This window comes from Bombus vosnesenskii, unplaced genomic scaffold (genome assembly GCF_011952255.1).
Source record: "Bombus vosnesenskii isolate JDL3184/JDL3185 unplaced genomic scaffold, Bvos_JDL3184-5_v1.1 scf7180000013295, whole genome shotgun sequence".
Lineage (NCBI taxonomy): Eukaryota > Metazoa > Arthropoda > Insecta > Hymenoptera > Apidae > Bombus > Bombus vosnesenskii.
This window is the reverse complement of record NW_022882946.1, coordinates 7683926-7705643: the sequence shown is the minus strand read 5'-3', so window position 1 is coordinate 7705643 and position 21718 is coordinate 7683926. Positions and strand designations below refer to the sequence as shown.

The window sequence follows — 21718 nt, the reverse complement described above, 5'->3', positions numbered from 1 at the left end:
ATATCGATCGTTCGACTATGTCATGGGTCAACAACGACCCACGCAGAGAACATTCAATCACGTCGTATAGCGCGTTTCCGGATTACATTATTAAAACAGAATATCGTAGAATTTGCACGCACAAGTGTTGTGCGAGTCAACAAGAGGATTTCCTCAACAAGCGGATCCCTCGAGATTTCGCCGCCGCGATTTCCAGTTGCTCAGCTTTTCTACTTTTAAGCGACGCGTAGATAAGAACGATAGGATTAGATTTACCACCGGATGCAAACCATTTCACGTAACCTACGTCGTGAAAAAACTGAACGGAAAGCGATAAACAACGCGTCACGCCGCGTTTTAAGACATCAAACCGATCGTGTGTTAGGAAAGATATACTACAACGTTCGCCAAATGGATTATTGGCCGCCCGACGTGAGCAGTAAAAAGAAATAGAGAACAAAATGAGAGAAAGATTGAAACGCATGGCCGCTGGCCATGGTACCAGAAAACGTTTACAAAGAAACAGAAAAGATGGTAATTGAATTTTGTTGATTGCAAAACGCGAAATCGAAACGACGATGCTCTAATAACGATCAGCCCAATAAAACCGAGGCATGTAACGTGCAAACGCAAACGATCCTGTCACGACAATTGCAATTGTCACGTGAAATGAGAATAGCGTGTCTCCGTGCTATTCTCTCTGCCCTTCTCCGCGTGTTTAATCACTCTTGGCCCGCGTATCCTTTCAAAGGATGATAATACGTGCTCGAAAACTAACAGTCAGACAACCATTAATTTTAATCCTCCAGCGAATCGTTCGTTTGAACTACGATCTCGGCGCGATCTCTCCTTCTCTCACAACAGACTCAAAGAACACTATGAGCATGTATAGTTCTATGCCATGTTCAGGCATCGAGGAGCATAGCAAGATTGAGAAAAAACTCATGATTCCATTCGCGAGCAAAACAAAATTATAGGAATCCATCAATGTCTGCCGGTCATGCCGGCACGTTTGCCAACTGTAAATACAAAGCGAGAAAGGAACGTAAAAGAAACCACGTGGTTAGACTATAGACGCAGAGGATGTTAAATTGTGGCAATTAACTCGATACGTCGTCTTTTTTGACTATGGTCAAAGAAAACAAGTGTTTCAGTGTACGTCGAAGATAAAAGGATAATGTACGCTTGCTATCGGATAATGTAATTTACGTAATTAGTTGAGTCAAGCAGTTTGTAAAGAGAAATCTCGGAATTTAAGATACGTTTGGAGCAAGCACAATTTACTTTCGAAACACGTGTGTATAAATATTATTTTAAATAGGTTCCATCTTAATTTCATAATTTAATTATCCTACTAATACGTTGGCAGAATACAATAAATTCCAACTTGAGAGATTGAAATATTTTTGCTAGCGATATTTATGTAACAGTATTTATAGTAATATTTGTCCTATTTTTGTTTCCTTATTGAAATCTTAGGACGCTCACGTATTTTTACAATAAATCACAAATCACGACAGAAACATATTAGGGAAACGTCGTGTATCAGAAACAATATGAATGCATCCATCTTGCGAATCCATTCTCTGATAAATGGGGCCGGTGGACAAAAAGACGCCGTGCTGATTTTGATATGTTATTAAAAAAGGTAGGGAGGGAGGAAATATATCAGATAAGACGAAAGAAAGGGTGAATGGGCGAGCATGTGGTCAATTCTTGGGTGTCGGGTAGTTGCGCAGAGGACAACCCTGATTGGTCCGTCGCCGCCGGTCGGCTGACGCGGCTTGTGGCTTTCGGCTCGACGAGCTTGCCTCGACTCGCTCAGTCGCACTCGAACCGCGCATCGGTGAGGGTGCTGTGTCGCCCTCTCTCGGCACCTTCTCCTTTCGGTGTATGCGTGTGTGCGTACTTACGGGAGCGGTTGCCACGCGAGTCGTACCACGTTGTCCTCTACGTTTTTTTTTCTCGTTTCGATTCGCGCTCGACTGGGACAGTCAATTACGAAGAATTATTAAATAACCGAACTTTCAAGGTGAAAACAGTACGAAATCCTATACATCAGGCGATACGTATCTTAACGGTTTTTTTGTGTTCCTTGTTTACCTTGGACAGTCGGTAAGAAAGTAAAACAACTCGTAAATGTGCGACAGAATAACATTTGAATTTTATATATTGGCACTATTGTTTCACATCGTTAGTGTTATCGTTTGAAATTTTCATGCCGACCGTTTGTAAATTTTGATCGTACATTGTACTGGTATGTTCTCTGATTTTACGTGTTGCGTGGTTTAGAACGGAAAATTTAAAGTAGTTTAACGAATGTAATTGGCAATTTCATTTTAAATTGGACGGATGGTTGAATGCAGTCATATATGAGGTGTCAACAACTTTAACGACATAAACTGTCAACATACTCACCGTGCGCTCCATCTTGAAATCGGGTAACGATTCGACTTTTGCCAGATGATTATTCGAGCTCGTGCTTTCGATCGCCAGTTGTTTTCTTTTCGGTCACTCGAGTTCGACGATCCTTTAAAAGGATATCGGACGCCATTGAATGTTCGGTACTGTTCCCAGTCGGCGCGAGGACACAGTGAATAGTCGGTGCGCGCGTGTTTGTCGTCGTCGTGCAGTTCGCACTCACGGGAGTACGGGGAGTGCGGGAAATAGATCGTCTTCGGCGTAATCTGGCGTTGACGTGACCTAGCCTAACGTAACTTTTGTTTGGGACATCGGTCGCCTCCATTCCATCATCTATCCTACTGTTTCATCCATTCGGTGGTCTCGTGTGTGTGCCTATCTTTTCTGGAGTTGTGTACGACTACATCGAACTACAGCGGGACTGACCTCATACGTTTTTCTGGTACGTAATGCGTTATATTTATTTATTATGGCAGTTTGTCGCACCGATTTATGAATAGGTGTCATGCTTGCACAACCTAAGTTTCGATACCATTTCGAACGATCGTGGTATTTATCTAACAGTTGTCTCTCAGTATAATAACGATTTTATGGAAATTAATGTGTTGTTTTAATTAGAATTTCACAATGAACTGTTCGTGTTATCACCTTATTTGTTTGTTTAGAACTTCTCGATACGGAAAGTACATATTACATGTTTCACGAAATGAGACGCCATTTTGATAAGCTTATATTACTTCGATATTTTGCGATACATCGCACGGTGAAAAATTTATGAACGCGTTTCAAAGCGAAATTAAAAAGCAAAATATTGGCATGCTCGGGCGTTTTTGTAAATTTGTTCGTATTTTTTTAGGTTGTATCCGCTCTCGAAGATAGTTTTTAATCGAAATACGATATAACCGTCGGATTTATGTCGCGGATACGGTATTTCAGAGAACACGAAAATTGGATTTCAATTTCGCTCGCAATATCTTCCTGTTCAAAAATTGTTGATTCGAATTGAATATAGAAGAGACGTTCGTTCTCGTCGCAATATTTTCCAGGCTTCTAATATCTATGTCGACATTGCGCGCATAAATAATTTTCGCCGTTACCAATATTGGAAAACGTTCCTTCGATACCATAAAACACATACCGGGATTATAATTCATTCCCGCTAATATTCAAATTTTCCTCATGCTGATACGTTTGTATTTTGTAATCAGCTATAATTACCGTGCCTTATAAAATACGCGATAAAAATTATTTTCCATCAGTCTCATAAATATATAGATAGAAATATTAATTAACAACATATTACATTTCAAAACAATATTATAATTTAGGTTTTAAGAATTGATAATAGATATAAAAAAATTATCCTATAATTTACTTTGTTTTAATATGGTAGTTTTGAGTGGTACATTCAGTTAACTTTCTTAATAACATTTAGGACCAACATTATCTCGTGTAAAATTGCAAAAAACGTATGAAACATCTGTTCGCTAACGGATTCATTAATTTTGCTAGTTTCGATTTTCAAACGCTCCTCAAACGGAATAGTAAATAACGTTAAACATAAGAGGACTGCGACGCGCTCGGCCGTCCACGAATTTTTCATTTTACTTGAAAATTCATAACACGAGTCTCGTTTCGTTAAGCGTGTCGTGCCCTCTTCCGAGCGTGTCCCGTTGCAAAGAGTTGCTTCGCCGCAGAAATAATATTCGCTTTGGTGAGTTCAAAGCTTTGCCAAACCGCGGCTAGCAGCGGAGCCTGTTGGCACATGGTGCTGAAAATAGGCGGACACCAGCGGTGGTATTGCATCTTTCATCACGGGCCCGTTTGGAACTGCTGTTCCAGTATCTAGAACCGTGATTAGAGAAAAGAAAAAAAAAAGGAAAACACGAGGACGGGGTGGTGGGCGCTAATTGGTTAATGCCCGCCATTACGAGGTTTACAACGGAGCTGCTAAAGGGAATTAAAAATAGCTGGCCTCCACTCGAGTGCACTGGCCAAGAGGACACTTTTCGTTCTTTTATTACCTCCTTATTCATCGTTTTCATCGGTGCTGCCGTTAATCGAGAATGCGCAAAACATTTCGAGCAGAGGTCGTTTCGTGGAACTAAATTTCACTCTCGTCTCTTAATTTTCACGTAAACTCGTTTCGTTTTGGTAAAGTTTGAATCCCGCCAATCCTGTTTTACTTCCCTTCATTTCGATTCCCCGTCGTTATACGTTTGCCTTCTGCTTGTTTGTTGAATTCCTTCTTTCCCTTTCAGCCTAATACTCTCGTACATGGAAATCAATGGAATTTCTCTACTTTTTGTTCCTCCGCCTTTTTCCTCCGTCTTCCAAGCTGTCGCTCTTGTTCGGTTTCGCTTTGTTGCTCGGTCACGCGCATTCTCGGTATTCATTTCCACGAGCACGCAGAATCGTCAGCAGCTTCTCGTCGATCGGACAATCACGCTAAGGTCGCGAAAACACTTCGTAACAACGTTCTTATCGCGTTTCATGACTCGCGACCTCGTGGCACGTAATCCGGTGATTAGGGCTAGTCGAATGTTTCACTCGCTGCTCGAACACGAACCGATCTGGTTCAACATTTTCTGGTTCCTTTAAACAAACAAGAACCGTGTACGGGCTTCTTGTCGATCCGTCTCTTACCACGACATTTCCTCCCCACCAGGGTTTTATTGAAATCGTATTTATTGAAATGCCGTTGACGTTTTGCAATCTGTAAAATCATTCTGTTTGATTTCACGGACGATATCAACGCATTGTTTAATTCCGTTCTACGCGATTTAATCAGCATCATGGTTTATTAATTAAATTACGCGTTTTATCGCAATCTGCACAAGTTTAATTGCTAAATGACGTTGGCAAGGTTTTGGCTATTTTGGTGAATGAAAATTCATGTAATATGATAAGCGGTCACTTTGTCCTGTTTCGGGAGCACTAGTTACGTATGTTTCATCCATTTCATGGATTTGTACATTCCATAAGAGAAATTCTTTTTACGATATGCGTATGCGAATGAAGGAATTGAGGAAATGTAGGAATCGAGATGCTTTCTATGGAACAGTACCTGTAGGAATGTTGTATACGAGTATAGTATAGGAAACGTCGAACTTTTTTCTCTCTAGTCTTTTTATCGATAATCTGCGTACACGTAAGGATACGCGCATAAATGCAGAGCTCCCTGGCATTCGTAATAGCGAAAGTATGAGAAATTGAAAGATTCCAGATAGCGGGGGTTAGAGTTCTCCAGTGACGTGCAAGTCCACGGAGTCACGTGAGGTCGAGTGACTTACACCATCGTCCTTACTACACAGAAATACACTTACGCGCTGCGACATTCATTTTCTGCTATCGTGAGTTGTACCTAGGCGGCAGGCGAGTCGCAAGATTGAAAAATTCCAGATAAAAATGTTACATTGCATTTTCCACACTCTCGAACGCTTTTGAGCAACGAGTATACAGCGAGTATACAGCCCGACCGTGTACATGGATGGGGTCTTACTTTATATCTTTTTTGCTCAGTTTTGCGTAATAAAAGCAGCTACTTCCATGTTTATTTATTATTTAATAAAGTTATAGTCTTTCTAACACTTGGAATAATTTGAAAATATTAATAAAATATAGTAGAAAATTTCCGGAAGATATTTTTGATAGATTCTAGACGAATAGATATAATTTCTATAAAAAGAGAGATATTTCGTGAAAGATATGTTTTAGCTAGTCGACGAACGTAAACGAGTTTTGCAACGTTAAATTTTCACAAAAGCTAATGTCTTTCTTAATTAGCGTCAATTATTTTGATAAAAGATCAGACGATCTTCAATGTAAAAGAGACACTCCTAATTATTATTTCGTTAATCTTTTATATATTTCAAATTACGATAAGCATTACGAAGCATTCTCTAACTCTGCTTTCTAGTTAGTTTGCGGAAAGTATGAGGATCTCGCATAGCATTATATTTGTGCAACCTTTTTATAGGAAGAAACTTTGATATTTCTTTTATAAGACTATTTCTTTTCCGAATTCGAATGTATCCAGCAATTTAAAAGTTATACTTTGAAGATTCGTAACTTTGATATCGCTAAAGATAATTGGATCGAAGGTTATAGCGCGAAATGTAGGAATTTCGAAACGAATTTCGGGCTGATCGTCCAATTACATTTTTTCCCCGATTGAAATTTACTATGCCGTCTTATTCTTTCGATAGAAGACGAGTCAAATGATAAACGATTGTAATTTTTACTGCCGCTAAACAATTAGTCGCAATTACAATTCACTTTGACAGCTAATTGGTATCAATGGTTTATAAAATCCAAATTCGTCGTAGATATATTATTATGTAATTCACTGTGTTTTGTTTCGTTAAGTTACATTTATTTGTGACAAGATCTGCTCTTAATCACCAGATCGGTACGTGTCTTCCTTTAATTCTTTCCCAGACCTTATTAAAACTAAGCATCCGTCAAGCGGCGCAATAACGCGTCGAACGATTTCGTGTTCATTGTGTATTTAAGGGTCCATAAAGTAGCAATGTCGCGAAAATTTGTCTCGGCGTGCGAGAGGGCGTCAGATGGCTGGTAGCGAAATTTGCATAAAGGGATTGCGACGAGGGACGTTCTCGTTTTCGTTTTTGGGGTTTTCGCCACGCGGTATCCTCGCCCGTTTCGTTCCACGAACGCCACGAAAATGCAAACGAACACAGAACGTACCATTTTCTCACGTAATTGGTTTCAAGCGAAATGAGACGATTTTCATTGCATCGTTCCCTATCTTGTATCTTGTCGCGATCGTATCGCGAAAATGGCAGTCGTTTCACATTCCCCCACTTTCTTTGCTCTACACGTACAAATTTTCGATATTATACAACGGCGGCTGTTAAAATACGCGAGTCATCGATTCGACGTAATTGAACTACCATTCACGAGCTGACAATAATATTTAGCCACCCAGACAGGTTCGACTGCCGAGACCACTTTGTCGTTCCCGAACTAAACTCCGGCAGTGTCGTTCCTCACATGGTAATAGCGCAAGTTCACGACGAGATTCGATAGCGTTTAGTTACCTGGTGTACAGGGTGGAAAGACTGCTCGCGGTCGCTGCCATTAACACATACACGAGGGCCCCTCGTGTGGAGGAAGACGGCGGTGCATTTATGGACGGTCGCACAGGATGCAGTGACAAGCAGCGTACGTTTCAGTCGGCGGCAGCACTTAAAATTTCCATTTACTCGTTGCACGCAGCCGTTCGTATTGACGTACGCTTAGGTACGTTTTCGAGAGGGTTTCGCGGACGAACGACGAAGAACGCAGCAGCCCCCTCGGTCGTCGAAGTCACTGCACCCGTCCTCCGCCGTTGGAACAAGCTTGGAAAAAGACGATGTTTAACGCGAAAATGTTTTGAAGCATAATGGCAACACTTGACCGAAATACCGGGCGGGGAGTGGAAAGAAGCGTTCTCAAAGGCGGCGATACCAGCAGCAGACTTCTTGCATTTGCGCGTGAAACACATACGACAGAGAACGGACCAGAAAGTATAAAGCAGCGGATAAAAGCGTAATTTCGAAGACGCATCAGGAATTCTCTGTGCGAGGTAGACGTCTTTGTGGATGAATATGTGTTCGGTCGTTATGCAGAAATGTCTCCAAGGAGTCTCCGTAGGGATCACTTGGCGTCACTGTGAAAGGAAACACGATCGAATAAAAGTTCATCGTTTAGGAAGAGGTATTTCTTCGTTTTTCCTTCGTAAACTTTTTAGAGACGCTTCGTAGAAAATTGGAAGATACTTGGTAATCATGCGCTTGGTTCTCGCGCGTGTATCAAAGAATCGAGGCGAATGCGATAGTCGCTTCAGGATCGATAGAAATTGGGAACGCTTGAAGCCTGTGCGTTAACTCCATGATGCTCAGCTCGTTGTCCGGGATCGATTCTCGTTACAAGGGGAATTGCTGATAGCAGGGAAAAGAGTTCGGATACTTTGTACGATAATACATTAGGTCTCTTTTGTATTCTACGACGCAAATAGAACGATTCCCTTTTACCGATGACATCCCACTTTCCATCGGAGATAGATATTCTCCTTGATTTATAAATCATCGAACACATCGAATCGTCTTTGAAAGGCGGTAAAGCATTTAGAATTCAACGTTCGTGTCTGGCTCGTGCCTAAAAAAAGAACTTGAAGAACTTGAACGCAAAACTACATATGTTTCCTCCCGTTGCACGCGTTTCGCGCCAATACCTATCCAATATTCTGGCAGACGTTATTGAAAATTTGCGTAGAAAACAACACAGGATAGGGCGACGATGTAGCAACAGCTCCTGTATTTAACTTTCGAATAAGGACGCTCATCTCCTCGTATCCTTCAAGTATTTCGGTAACAGCGTCGTTGACCATTCGGAGTTCAACTTGGAATCTGCAAAATTGTAAACATCTAGAAACAACGCCAATACCTTCGTTGCCTCCTTCGTTTGGAAGCTCGATTTGGAAACAGAGGCCTGTGAAAATAGAAGAGAGAAGAAACTAATGTTGAAATTAAGAGCATCTTTAGGAGATCTTTTGCTAGCTTGTGAACGAGCTCGGTGGGACATTGGTCCGTGGAATTTCAACATATCCGACATACCTGGACAATTTAGTTTTTACACGGAACGAGATGGAAGGTGGCACGGTTGAAATCGACGTGAAGCTCTGCATTACTGCGCCATCGGTGCGATCTGCGTATCAGGAACGCAATTACACCACGTGCAGAATGCAATTATTGGAATTCAATTAATGAGAGCTGTCGGATTCCGTGCCAGATTCACCAAGCAGGAACAAGAAACTAATGATAATTAGGTGTATGTGGGTGAAAAAAATTGAGCCAGATAGTCGAGATTCCGACGTTCCTGTTAAGGATGTTCCTTGGAGATCGAAAGGATAACTTTTCCGTGAAAGTTCGATACGCCTGTGTTAACGCTTCGGCACGTCGCACCTGTTTCAGAAATTGATGCTTCTACGAGACTCCCGTGGGACAAGACGTGTGGAGTTCTCTTAAATAAGGGATCGAGCTCAGACACGGCAACTTGGAAATTGCGGCCGTGACGTGGTTGCGGTGATCCCTCACGTGCGATCACGATCACCCCTTGGATAAACAGCTATCCCCTTTGTCTTTCGTTCGTCTTTGCGTTTTCCCTGTTCCGGTTGCTTACCAAAGTCGCAAAGACAGCCTCCTTCCAGGATTTTGATATCTAATACCTGTTGAAATTGAGCCACGTAATTGCTCGCCTTCGGCTTCATTTCACCTCTAGAATGAATAATTTAAACGTCGAGTGAGATAATTAAATTTGGTGGAATGTATTTATATAAATTTATTGAACGTCAAGGTACCTTTATAAAAAGATTATTTCATTAATAGAAGAATTTCATTTCCTTCGCTTCGTGTATTTAGTATACTTCATTTATTAAAATGTCTTAACAAACCAATTATTCTTGTAACTGGGACATTTACAAGGGCAGTCAAAATATGGTACAAAGGATTTCGCGCGACGTAAATGGTTTTACAGCTACCAAGTCGGTGGCTGTTCAAAGTGCGATGCTCGACAAAGGCTGTGAACACGGACAGAATGTAATTACCGCGCGAAGTGTACCCGTTTCCCCTTTTTCATTTTAGTTACAACGATACAATGCGTAGTGCAAAAATTACCTACGCGGCCTGAGCCACGTTTCGGAGCTTTATCGCGTTTTAACGTCACCGCGTTGGGCCAATATTAAGCGCGATATAAACGGCGAGTCGTGCTCAATTTGCTAGACGAGGTGAAAATGAGACTAAAAAACGTGCCGTGGGCTGTACTGAGAGTTTTCGGCCGTCGCAGAGTTACCCCTCGCTGTGTTTTATTTTTTCACGACGGACATGCCGTATCAGCATGGAAAGTGGAGCAGGTTACAGCGTTTGTGGTTCATATGTAGGCTAGATATTTTCGTGTCTTTGCAACTATGCCGCGTTGTATTTTCTTCGTTCAACTACCCCATCCATCCCTTTTCTCCATTATCTATCTCTTACTCTCTCTCACTTTTTCCTCTTTAATCTTGTCTTTTTTCCCGACCCAACCCGGGGACAGGCGAATATTTTACGCGACTGATATTGCGGGACAGGCACCGGTACCACCGCTACAAATGATAACGTGAAAACGTTTTGCCGAGATTCCTCTTCTCTTTCACGGTTGACTGCGGGTGAAAAATATAGAGAGCTCGCTCGAACCACATTATCTCGGAGTGCGCGTTGATATTGATACTATGTTGCGTGAAAACCAGTAGGAAATTTCAGCACTGCTGGAAAAATGAATTTGTGACATAGTACCGTTAAGTACATGTAGCTCAATGTATTTTCGCGAAACTCAACCGCGATTTGACGCGATCTTTCAAACACAATGTACTATCCAACAACTGCATATTGGTTGGATAGTATACGTGTCATTTTATTCGTGTACACGTGTTGTTAATGATAATATCAGGACGTTAAATGATATAACACTTCATCGGATAAATGGAGGTGATAAAGTCGGGGTTACATTGCGGGTGACTGACATTTTAATTCAATTAGGATTCGTACGCGAGCTTCCGTAGATTTCATTTATTAAGTATTTTACGAGGAACTAGGACAGCGCGAGCTCTTCTCTAATTTATTGTGTTCGGAGAAACGAAAATTTTTCTTTTTCCTTAGAACAGTTTAGTCGGTCATTCGGAGAGGTTTCACGTTTTAATTCTAGAAGACAGTAAGACATCCTAAAAAGCAGTATTTCTACTTGAAATAATTACTGTTGTATTATGTTACGGTAGTTTATATGACTCAGTGGCGTTTATCCTGGATGCACATTTAGATAACTGACCGGAGGAAATTAATAGAAAATGTCGTTAGGTTGCAATGTCTGGAAATAAATTTTCTTAAAATGGGCATTCTTAAAAAGAAGCAAGCAAATTAATAGCTAATCTGTATCGTAGAACTTCCGCTATTTAATATCAATTCAAGTGCAATGTGTCATCTAGGTCAAGCGATTCGTATTCATAGTCATGTGCAGCTGACGGATAATCATGAAATTCGCACCATTATAGTCCGAATCTCGGGCATTTGAAAGTCATTTGAAGGTCATCGAAGGTTACAGAGGTTATGTTATTGTCACTAAAGGTCAATAAAGGTCCTTGAGGTCGTGTTACTGGTCATTCATAGTCAAAGTTCATAAAGCCCATGTCATTATCGTTCAAGCTAATTGAAAATTTCTAAAAATCGAGGTTATGTCATTGACATGCAAAATGATTCAGAATATATGTATATATATTCAGCAGAATATTTAAATAATTTGTGCGCAGAAATATTGCAATTTATTTTTAAATAATTTTGATTTTCCAAGATGACGGATTTAGGGAACGTTCAGTATCCCTCAGCATGTTTCGATACCTTATATCGTCATGTAAATCATGGCTACGGTCACAGTGTTTGAAGTTCATTCACGCTTCTTCACCGCGCTCGACCGAAAAGCGGAAATAGAGAGCTTACCGAAGGTAAATTTTCGTGTGTCCCGTTTTCGAGAAAATCACGAGATACCGTCGAGGGTTTTAACGGAGCACGGCCACGTACTCGTCGTTAAATTAAGCTGAACGGTTCGGTTCTACAAACAAATCAAACTGTCCTGAAAGAGGTTCGATTGTCGCTTTGTGGCGCCCGGTTTTCAGAGTTTCTCAATAATGGAGAAATCGGTGATTGGATTGTCCTATGTATCATTATGCTTTCGTCATCTCTGCTTTTGAGCCAGATATCGGATGATATTATGCTAATTGACTACGTGCTCGAATGTATTATATCTTAACGATGATTGGAAATTATTTTTGATAAATACATCGCCACTGTGGAGAAAAAAATTTATGGAAGAAGAAACGTGCAGTTTAACTATTTTCAATCTCGTTTAATCCTATGTTTTTCCATATCGTTCGATATTATTAAAGAACAGGAAGATGATTTATGTTTCTTCATTTTTCGTGATATTTTATAGCGACTGTTTTTTTACAATCAGCTTGAATTGACGTTTTACTCGAAGCAGAAAATAGGAAGTTATCGGAACGGAACCGTGTATTTCTTTGATCATGGATTTACACATCGCAATAAGCAATTTTTCTTGATAAAGCTGCCTCGAAAAAATTTGTATTGGCGCTTTCCTCACGAGAGTTATGGTTAAGCAAGTGGGACAGTGGTCCTGTGCCGTGGGTCAACGAAGTAAATTTACGCCGATGAGAAAATTCCACGTGTATTGGATCGCCCCGATGAAATGAAATTAAATTTTCGTAAAGCTGTTCCGGGATAAAATCGAATTCACGGTTGTCTTGGCCAGGCCTGCCTGTTCAAATTACAGCGAATCAATTTGATATAGTATATAACGTCAAAAATTCTAGCCGATTCGGTTAACTCCGGCTATCGAATCGAAGTAATACGGAAAATTGTCAACTTCAATCGTCAACCTGTATCGTGCAGCTTGATCGATATCAATTTATAGATGGATGCATCGTATTTTCAAAAGTATACTAAATCCAAGAAGATTAATAGAAGGAGATTTCAGAATTTCGATATGTCGATATACTAGTTTACTAGATAGACCATTGTATTTAGTTTCATCATTTTGTATACCGTTTCATATTTCTTTCAAATATTTCAGTATCGTCTCATAACGTCCTTTAACGTCATAAAAAAGAAAGAATAGGGTGAGCTTCGTATAAGAAAATAAAGTTAAACCTGTATCCATGGCCCTCCATCCGCCTACCTTTCTCTTTGATATTCTAATGTTTCTCCAACCTTTTAGAACCGCTACTTTATTCAATTTTTTCAACCCTGTGCTCTCACATAATGTATCCATCTGGAAATTAAGATGTATTACCTCTTATACACACAAAAAAGAAAAAAAAAAAAAAGGAAAAGAAAGTAAGAGACACGATTGCCGCGCTTTTCTATGGATAAATTTGATATTTCAAAGCTTACTGTTTATCATCCAAACATATTTTTTTCTAAATTCTTTGTTACATTATGTTTACAGTTTATCAGCATATATTTCCTTGATTAGTAACAAAGTTATAATCGAACGTCACTCGTTTTATGATTATACATCATCGTTTAATTTTCATACGCTCTCATTTTAACGACATCGTCAAATTGAATTTTTATGGCTATTAAACGAGATATCGGCTGATAGTTAGAACGGATTCGATTGTTTGAATATTGAGGCTTCAATTCTGAAAACGAGTGAACTGTACCTTGTTAACAAAGATTTCCACGAACGCGAAAGTTAGCATATTACAAGGCTTCGCTTGCGAAGTATACGTAACTGTATTCGTTTGTCAATTTCCTATAATAAATCCCGAGTGTTCAGTGTTCAACGGCAGCGTATCCGATGACATAACGCTGTAAATCACAGACACCAGTTGCGTAGTGGTGGGAAAATAGTTGTTGAATTAATATCTTCGCCTTTCATGCACGATCTGTTTTATCAGGAAGGAATAGAAAGATGGATAGGTGGATGGGTCTAGGGAACAAAATTCTTTCGGTATCAATCTCTGTTCGATAAAATCTCGGATTGATCGATCGCGCTTTCTGACATGCCGCGGAGATCTTTTTTATTCCTGCCGTTCTGTAATATCTTGTTTTATGGTTCGCGTAGTAATAGAACCGTCTGTGATTAAATTTATTTCACTCGAATGATCCGCAATTTATTACAGCTGCTCCTAAATTTTCCTGCATCGCGTTACCTGTCGATATTCTTTCCCCGTGCCGTCCTTCACGCACGTATCTATACACTCGTGAAATTCACGAGTTCGTTTAGATGTGTTTCATTTTCCGCCGATAAAGAGAGAAAGAAAGAAGATGGAATTCGACAATCGTTTCTGTAGTCTATTTAACATTTAATTTCATATATATCTCGAACCGTAGATTGCTGGCATTCTTCTTTCCAGTTACCTTTTCAGACCTTGTCACGTATCGAGAACACGATGATTTTTATTATTGTATGTTGGAAACGTTAATACCTTGGTCTTGGGAAGCGGCGGAGCCTCGTAATCCGTTTACTCGTTCCATTCCGTACTTTTTCTTTTGTCGCTGATGAACGCAGCTTATTTCTGCATCGATAGCTTCGTAATCCTCTAATTTTGCTTTCTGAGAAATCTACGCACGTTGGATTAATTAAAGGACAAAAAAAAAAAAAAAAAAGTAAAAAGGGAAGAAACCGAACGGGCTGGAAGAGGGTTAGAAAAGGGAAAAGACGGGAAGGGTGAAGGACTCCCAGCAACGCTGTCAATAAAGCCTTAATTGTCACGCAGAGCGCGGTCGATCGCAGAAGTGGCCTTGTTAAACATCGATTGGCATATCGGAAAGTTCTGCCAATGACGGTATATCTAGAAAAATCGTGATTTAAACTACCAACCCCTTCTTACAGCGTTCGTAGCCTCGACCTCTTCCTCCATGCTGCACTCCTCTCCTCTACGTTTCCTTCTCCGATCTTTATTATTCCTCGTGACTCGGTGGCTCGTTTTGCACATTTTGTTCTTTTCTTTTCCTCCTGGGAGCACTCGCACATGCACTCGCATTCGTTTCCGACCCGTGATTTTCTAAAAGGCTCTCGTACGGTGCCTGAAATCTGTTCTCGGTTTCTCTTCCTTCTTTTTTCTTCTCTTTCCATCTTCATCCAACTCCTTGTCTCGTTCTTACGACCTTCGAGAAAAACAAAAAATGTCGTTCCCGCGATGCTTTCGTCGAATTTCACATCCGCCGCGCGGCGAACAGGATCGTTCAAATTAAAATCGCGATTCGATCGATTAAACTTGCGTTAATTTCCTGTCGATCCTGTCGTCGTTTTGCAACGACAGAGGGTGTTTCGGTATTTTAAATGGCTGGACGCTTATCAGCGAAACGTTCAATTAAAATGTCGATGCTTGGATTAGAGTCACACGAACGACAGCTTAATCGAAAGATTACCCATCCCGGCGAACCTGTCCCTCGATTGCCGATAAAACGCCGCATGAATGCAAATTTACCACGAAACTTGCCTCGTAATCAGCGTGATTATCTGTACGTGATCGAGCCGCGCCTCCTCCGAGACGTTGTGCGTTATTTTGCTCGCGAGCCTCCGTCAAAGGAGTCGAAATCGTGTCACGTACGTACAAGTTTCGACATTTTTTCGCAATCAGCTTATCCGCGCCCATCTCTGCCGGCTATTCGATTTAAATTGATCGTTTTATCAGGCCGTTTATGTCGAGATGTCTTATGACGTGGCTTTTCGCTCGGATTACCTGCGAATGTTTACGCCGCGGCTCGATAAGCGCCTTGATATCACATTACTAGCTAGGTAATTATAATTAAACTCTTACTAATAGTTCGCCGGCGACCGCTCTACGACGCTATAACTGCGATGCTGTACTAACGAACTCGAATAGAACGTTCAATTAAATGCTACTTAGCACAACCGATCCAGAATCCTGCTTTCGCTCCCGCTATCCCTCCTCTTTCCTACGTTTGCCACGTCGAACGGGGGATCTTCTGCCACGCTAATCACCATCCCATACTACTGAAAACGCGCTCAAACCTCACACCAACGAACCGTATATCCTCCAGAAGGAGATGAAATTGTTCGATGGTTCGTAGTCTCCTGTAACCTTCGACAAAACGACGAACTTGCTGGCTTTCGACGCTGATGTAACTGGGTCGGCTACCAGCTGGTCGACGAGGACGTTATTGGCCCGCTTAATATTCGGATAATTTGTCGATGATTTCTCTCTTAGCCTTCCCTTCTTAGGCAAAATAATTCTCTCGCATTTGCAAGGGAAATTTCACTCCTTCGTATATTAGTTTTGAAATGGCTCATTTCGTTAAAACGTTTGACGTGTATAATTTTGGAGTATATCATTTCGAAAGACTTAGATTTTAATAGTTTTAGTTTGCAAATGACGAACAGAGTTAATAATGTAGTTGAAGCCAAACGTTTAATTAAGTTGAAATTTTTAGAATCGAAAATTATGACATACTTTCAGACGTATTTGCGAATCATACAGCAATGAATATTGCAGGCATATTTGAACACCATTTGCCAAACGATCCATTCGAAAGGTTTCTAACATGGTGTTTTAGCTCTAACGGGATGAAATATCGTTTGACCTGTAACATCTATTGTTACTCACTATCGGGCTCGCGAATATTTATCATTTCGTTGCTGCTCGATGGAAGCATGTGCGAATATTCCCCGCGTTTCATTCTGAAAATCGGTAATTTATCAGACGTTGCATTTCCATACAAATTCACATTTTAAGCTTTCTATTCCCACCCCTTCCCCTTTCTCTCTTTCTCTCTCTCTCTCTCTCGTTTTTTTCTTTTTTTTTTTATTCGAATGAAAACTCGCAATTTTACCTTTTCATTGAGAATAAAACATTTTCCGAAGTTTAACCCCATTAACGATCGTAACAACAATAATAACGAGCGACGTCGAATGCAGTCAAATATTCCTAACGTTCCGATAATAAAATTTAACAACAGAATTTCAATAAATTAATGTCAATAAAACTTCAATAACGAAATTCCGGGCGCAACTTCCGATACGTCAGCATACGCGCGAAACGTATACCGCGATACGCTCGTTTAAAATTATTTGCTTCGTGCACACACACACACGTTAACCTGTAACGAATTTCAACACGAGAAAAATCGTGGTTGCGGGAAAGTGAATTTATATTCAACAGCACTCGAGTTCTATTCCGTCGCTATCCATTTTATACGGAACCGTCTTCCACTGCAATCCGGCTTTAAGCATTCGTGAGATTTTGATCGTCGACTCTGCGCAGAGCTCGAAATTTATAAAAAAAGTTTGACGCATATGTGTAAAACCTGTCGGTGTCGCGTTATAAAAGTAAAATTCAACGTTCAGAAGCATAAATTGCAGTATGGAAACCATGAAAGTTCTAATTTGCTTTTAGTCGCCTTCGCAAAAAGAACAAAAGCGAGATAAAAGAGATTGGTAACGCAAATACTCGAAATCACACCGCCTATCATAAAATTCGAGCGCTTTTGATATCTCTATTTCAATTTCAAATGCATCGCTATTAAACATGTTTGAATGACGATCGGCTCTCAAACGCAGCGTGCTAATACTTCATTAGAATCCTGACGCGTGGGCTCGCGCGATCGCAGGTGCAAAATCGTCACGTCGTTGCGACAGCTGCAACTACCTGACAGGTTGCGATCGTGCCAAGCACGTTGTTTAACGATAATTATAACGTCGCCATTTAGTGGACGTAACGATTGTATAACGGGTGTGCATGTGTTGTTAGCATGTATGCTGGTGCTAAAATTCAGAACCAGGAGGAATTTCTCGAAACCTCGCTTTCTATCCCGGTCCAACCGTTTCCAAGAGAGACAACGGGAAACATTGGCCGTCTAGCGTTCCACTTTCCCCGCAGTTGTTATCATTATAGTGTCTCGCTCCGGCGAATTTATCTTGGACCATATTTCTTGTTCCGGCGCACTCCAGAGACTCTGGGGATGAGTTAGATTCGAACGTTCGATATTACGCCGCTATCTCTGTGACCGTGGTGCCGCTTTATAGTTGCACGGGATGCCTCGAAATACGTCGCGTATCGCTGCTTAGCGCCATTTCACTTTCACGCGTGTATTCGTGTCCCTCACCTCGCGCACGTGTATGCTCATGCAGTATACGTCGCGATGAAAACAAGCTTGATATATTGGATTGGCTATGGGAGGTGCTAAAATTGCGCGGAGCTACTGTGTTTTCAATATTCCAACGAGATTCCGTGGGATACCGAAGCTGAAAATGGCGAACGAATTCGATACCTCGGTGAAATTAGGTATTTAGGAAAACGATCGAAACACATCGAAAGGATATTGCCGTCGTTTATCTTCGCGTCGCGTCCTGCAGCTGAATTTTTATTAAATGTGGATTTTATGAAGCGACGGTTTGAAAGGTAAATGATGAAAGATTTGGCTATTCTTTTCCCGATACGCGTATTATATTCTGTATCGCGAATATAGAGTACCTACCATGGGAAATATTGATTCTGTCTGGTGAACGATAATTTCTCGTTACCATTTTATGATGCCGCTGAATTATTACGTTTATGAAGCGGGTGTATATATTCGCGTGTGAAATATTATCCTAATGAGTGGTAGGTTTCAGTGAACCGGCTATTTCGAGGTATAATATTCGAGTGCGCATAGAATAGTCAATTAATTTCGTAACTCATATTTAGCCGTGACATAGAATATTATATTATGCGGCGTGTAAAATTATGAAACGAAAATTTCGTATTATCGGCTCATTTATCCAGAATTGCTACGCTCCGGTAAAAAGCTCGCGGCGTTATAATCGAAGAAGCGTCGCGGATATTATAATCATTCTGCTTTCCGCTCACAAGATAATTGTGTTCATCCCATCGAAGTCGTTGAACCTGCTAATTACACTCGATTGCTGGAAAATGTGTACCAACGTATGCGTCATTAACAGCCAACTAAACGATGCACGTTACATTTTCTTTACTTCGAACCCGAGAACCTGTTAACGAGAGTCGCTATCATTCGAAGTAAAATACGGCTAATGTACGGTGGAAAATTTTCGACGTGGTAATTCTTCGCGTCGAAAGCGACGAATGATTGATCGTTTGGTTCAATGCTCTTTGCGCTGACTTCCACTTGATTTAGATTAATGAAACGAAGCTTAGCCTTTTATCTCGCGTAAGTATACGTCGTTTCTAATATGCGTGTAATTGTAATATCACTGTAAATCATATCAATACCGCGAATGTAATAATATCACGGTGCGTTTACTTATAAATTCACATTTATTTTAAACGTACAATTGCAGATGAAAGTTTAACATTATTACATGTTCCATACCATCCAAAGATCTTGAGGCGAAATCAGGCTAGCATACCATTTTCTTAGAAGACCATTTAGTAAAAACTTTATCGGAGTTATTAACAAGACAAATTAGCAGGAGATTGCCATTTGCAATCAAACAATGTTTCAAGATTCAGATGACACGTTTTTAACATTTTAATTACAATACGATCTCCTAGTGGACAGATACATCGAAGTTCGCGTTCCGATTATATATACAACGTAACGTATTCGTATCTCTACTCGTTCCATTGGGATTATTTATATACTTTTTGGTGAAAGCTGGAATCACGAACTGTTCGGTGAAATTGGCCAGTGGCAATATCTGTGACGTTCGATTAAACTACGGTGTCGTGTAATCTCGAATGGATCACTTTCAGATTCGCTTTAAGAAAATAAAATATTCACCTAGCCATTTCCGCTTTGCACGAATTTCCGGCGATGATTCGCGGGTGTATTCCCAGACCGCGCGACCGACTAATAGCGACTACCGTTTCGAAATAAAGCGAACGGTGCAATTCTCTGCATGTTATCATTGACGTGTGTGAAATTTCAAAGCGAGAACTCGTTTTAATCACGCGGTTCGCTCTCGGGGATTATTTTCGCCATGTTCAGAACACCGGGCGCGCCTACAATCGGCAGATACGAATCGGAGATGCCCCGATAGTTCGAGTGTCGCGTCGCTCTGGGTATTGCCGCGTGCATTCGTTCTTTCAAACGAATTATACGCTCGGTAAAAACAATGCCAGGTATTATTTCTTGTTGCGTACCACTGCTCGTTTTCGTATCGACAAATGTTCCCGGGATATTCTTATTCGTCGATCTGTCGTTGATCTTCGTTGCAAGTTGATCTTATACAACTTTTATAGAACTCTTCTATAGAACGTATTTAACCGTCATTCGGATCGAATTTATGGCGATTATCATTATATCGTGCGAACAACATGCGCGCGTGGGAAGCCTCGCAAATTCACTGCAATTACAAACGAGAGCGAATCGAAATGAAAAATAAAAATGGTGAAAAGGGGGTATAAACGGGGAAATTCGTTGGTAATTTCCGATTGTGTGACAGCTCGTTTGATTCCCGCGACTCGATGGAACTGACCACGCGCGACAACGTTCTCGCATCGGCGCGCCTCACGACGAAGATTTTTAAATTCACTGATCGTTCGAAACGGTCATAGGTTAACAATAAGTTTGCTCAGTGAGATAACATCGTTTATTTGATGGGAAATCGCGAGGTTGGGATCGGATGAAGCGGGTCGCAACGCGATTTCGGGGAATCATTTTCAACGTGCACGGCTCGTCGCGTGCATAATTGAGTGTGCATACGCACGTACATACGTAGGTACTAGACGCATACGTATCGTTGAACGTTACGATAGTTTCCGGTCGTAACGGAAACCGGCTGGTGTTCGTTGTGTCGATACGACTCGTTGAACCGTGTGTTCACCACCAAATTGTACGTGTGCTGTAGTAGGTTGTATACGCGGCGTAAGGCAGCATGATACCGTCGATTAATTCTGAAAAGCTCGAAAGCGCCCGCGGCGTCGTCGAAGCATTATGCGATCGGTAGACACGCGCAGACTGTAGCTTCCGTGGCTCGCGCTTCTATACGCGTGTGAATGCATCGGAATGTCGGAGGCCGAACAATGTTGGCGCCGATGTAATTGTCACCTGTGAATATCGGTCCTCACAGTCTGACGATCGCATTATGTACGATGCTCGAATTTTCGGAACGAGTCTGGACGGCTCGTTATCGCTGGCTGCGAGTTACGCTCCGACGTTAGCTTCGTTAAAAACGATCGCCGACGATCATGTTCCGTGTGCTCATAATTTTTAGTTAACGATAGTTGGCGGAATTTAGCCGATCGAATTATACATGTTTGTTTATTTGTTTGTCAGGTCTTGTGAAAAATTTGAACGTTTTTTGGCGGCCTGTGATGAAATAATGTTTATCTTTTTAATTATCATAGAATCTATCGCATTTAATCGCGTTCCTTTAATGGTTTTTTTAAAAATTGTGCAGTTAATCTCAAAGTTAAATCGACGACGAGTCTATCGATATACGATATCCGGTAACCAACGACAACTATACACGAATAGCCGAAAAATTATGACGGAATAATTTGTGGAATTCTGCGGAAGAAGTATGTGTTAGTTTGCTATGTAATACCGTCTTTACAATTTGGGAGCAATCAATTTCTTAGTAAATTAGTCTTTTAGAAGCAAAACATCGCGTGACCTGTCCGGCGATTTTGAAACTCCGAAAATTACTAACTCTGAAAATTGCACGTGCGATGTAAAAAATCGACGGTGGAAACACGCGAAAGTATAAAATTTCGTTTCAAAGAGATTTGCTGTGAAATCAAAAGAACGCGTTAGCTGGCTAATTGGCCATGATTTTCAGT

The 21718-nt window shown here is 40.9% G+C and overlaps 1 protein-coding gene across 6 annotated transcripts in view; it reads left to right on the top strand.

Annotated features, from left to right (window-relative positions):
- Positions 1 to 1792: 1792 nt before the first annotated feature.
- The window catches only part of LOC117233208 (discoidin domain-containing receptor 2-like), a 221480-nt gene continuing 201554 nt past the window's right edge, over positions 1793 to 21718 (top strand). The window contains exons 1-2 of one of the 6 annotated variants that reach the window (XM_033493292.1): positions 1793 to 2011; positions 2557 to 2842. The gene's annotated coding sequence lies outside the window, so the exon portion shown is untranslated. Of the gene's footprint in view, positions 2095 to 2149; positions 2843 to 21718 lie in introns of those variants that run through there. The other 5 variants (XM_033493291.1, XM_033493287.1, XM_033493288.1 and 2 more) reach the window with 5 other exon arrangements.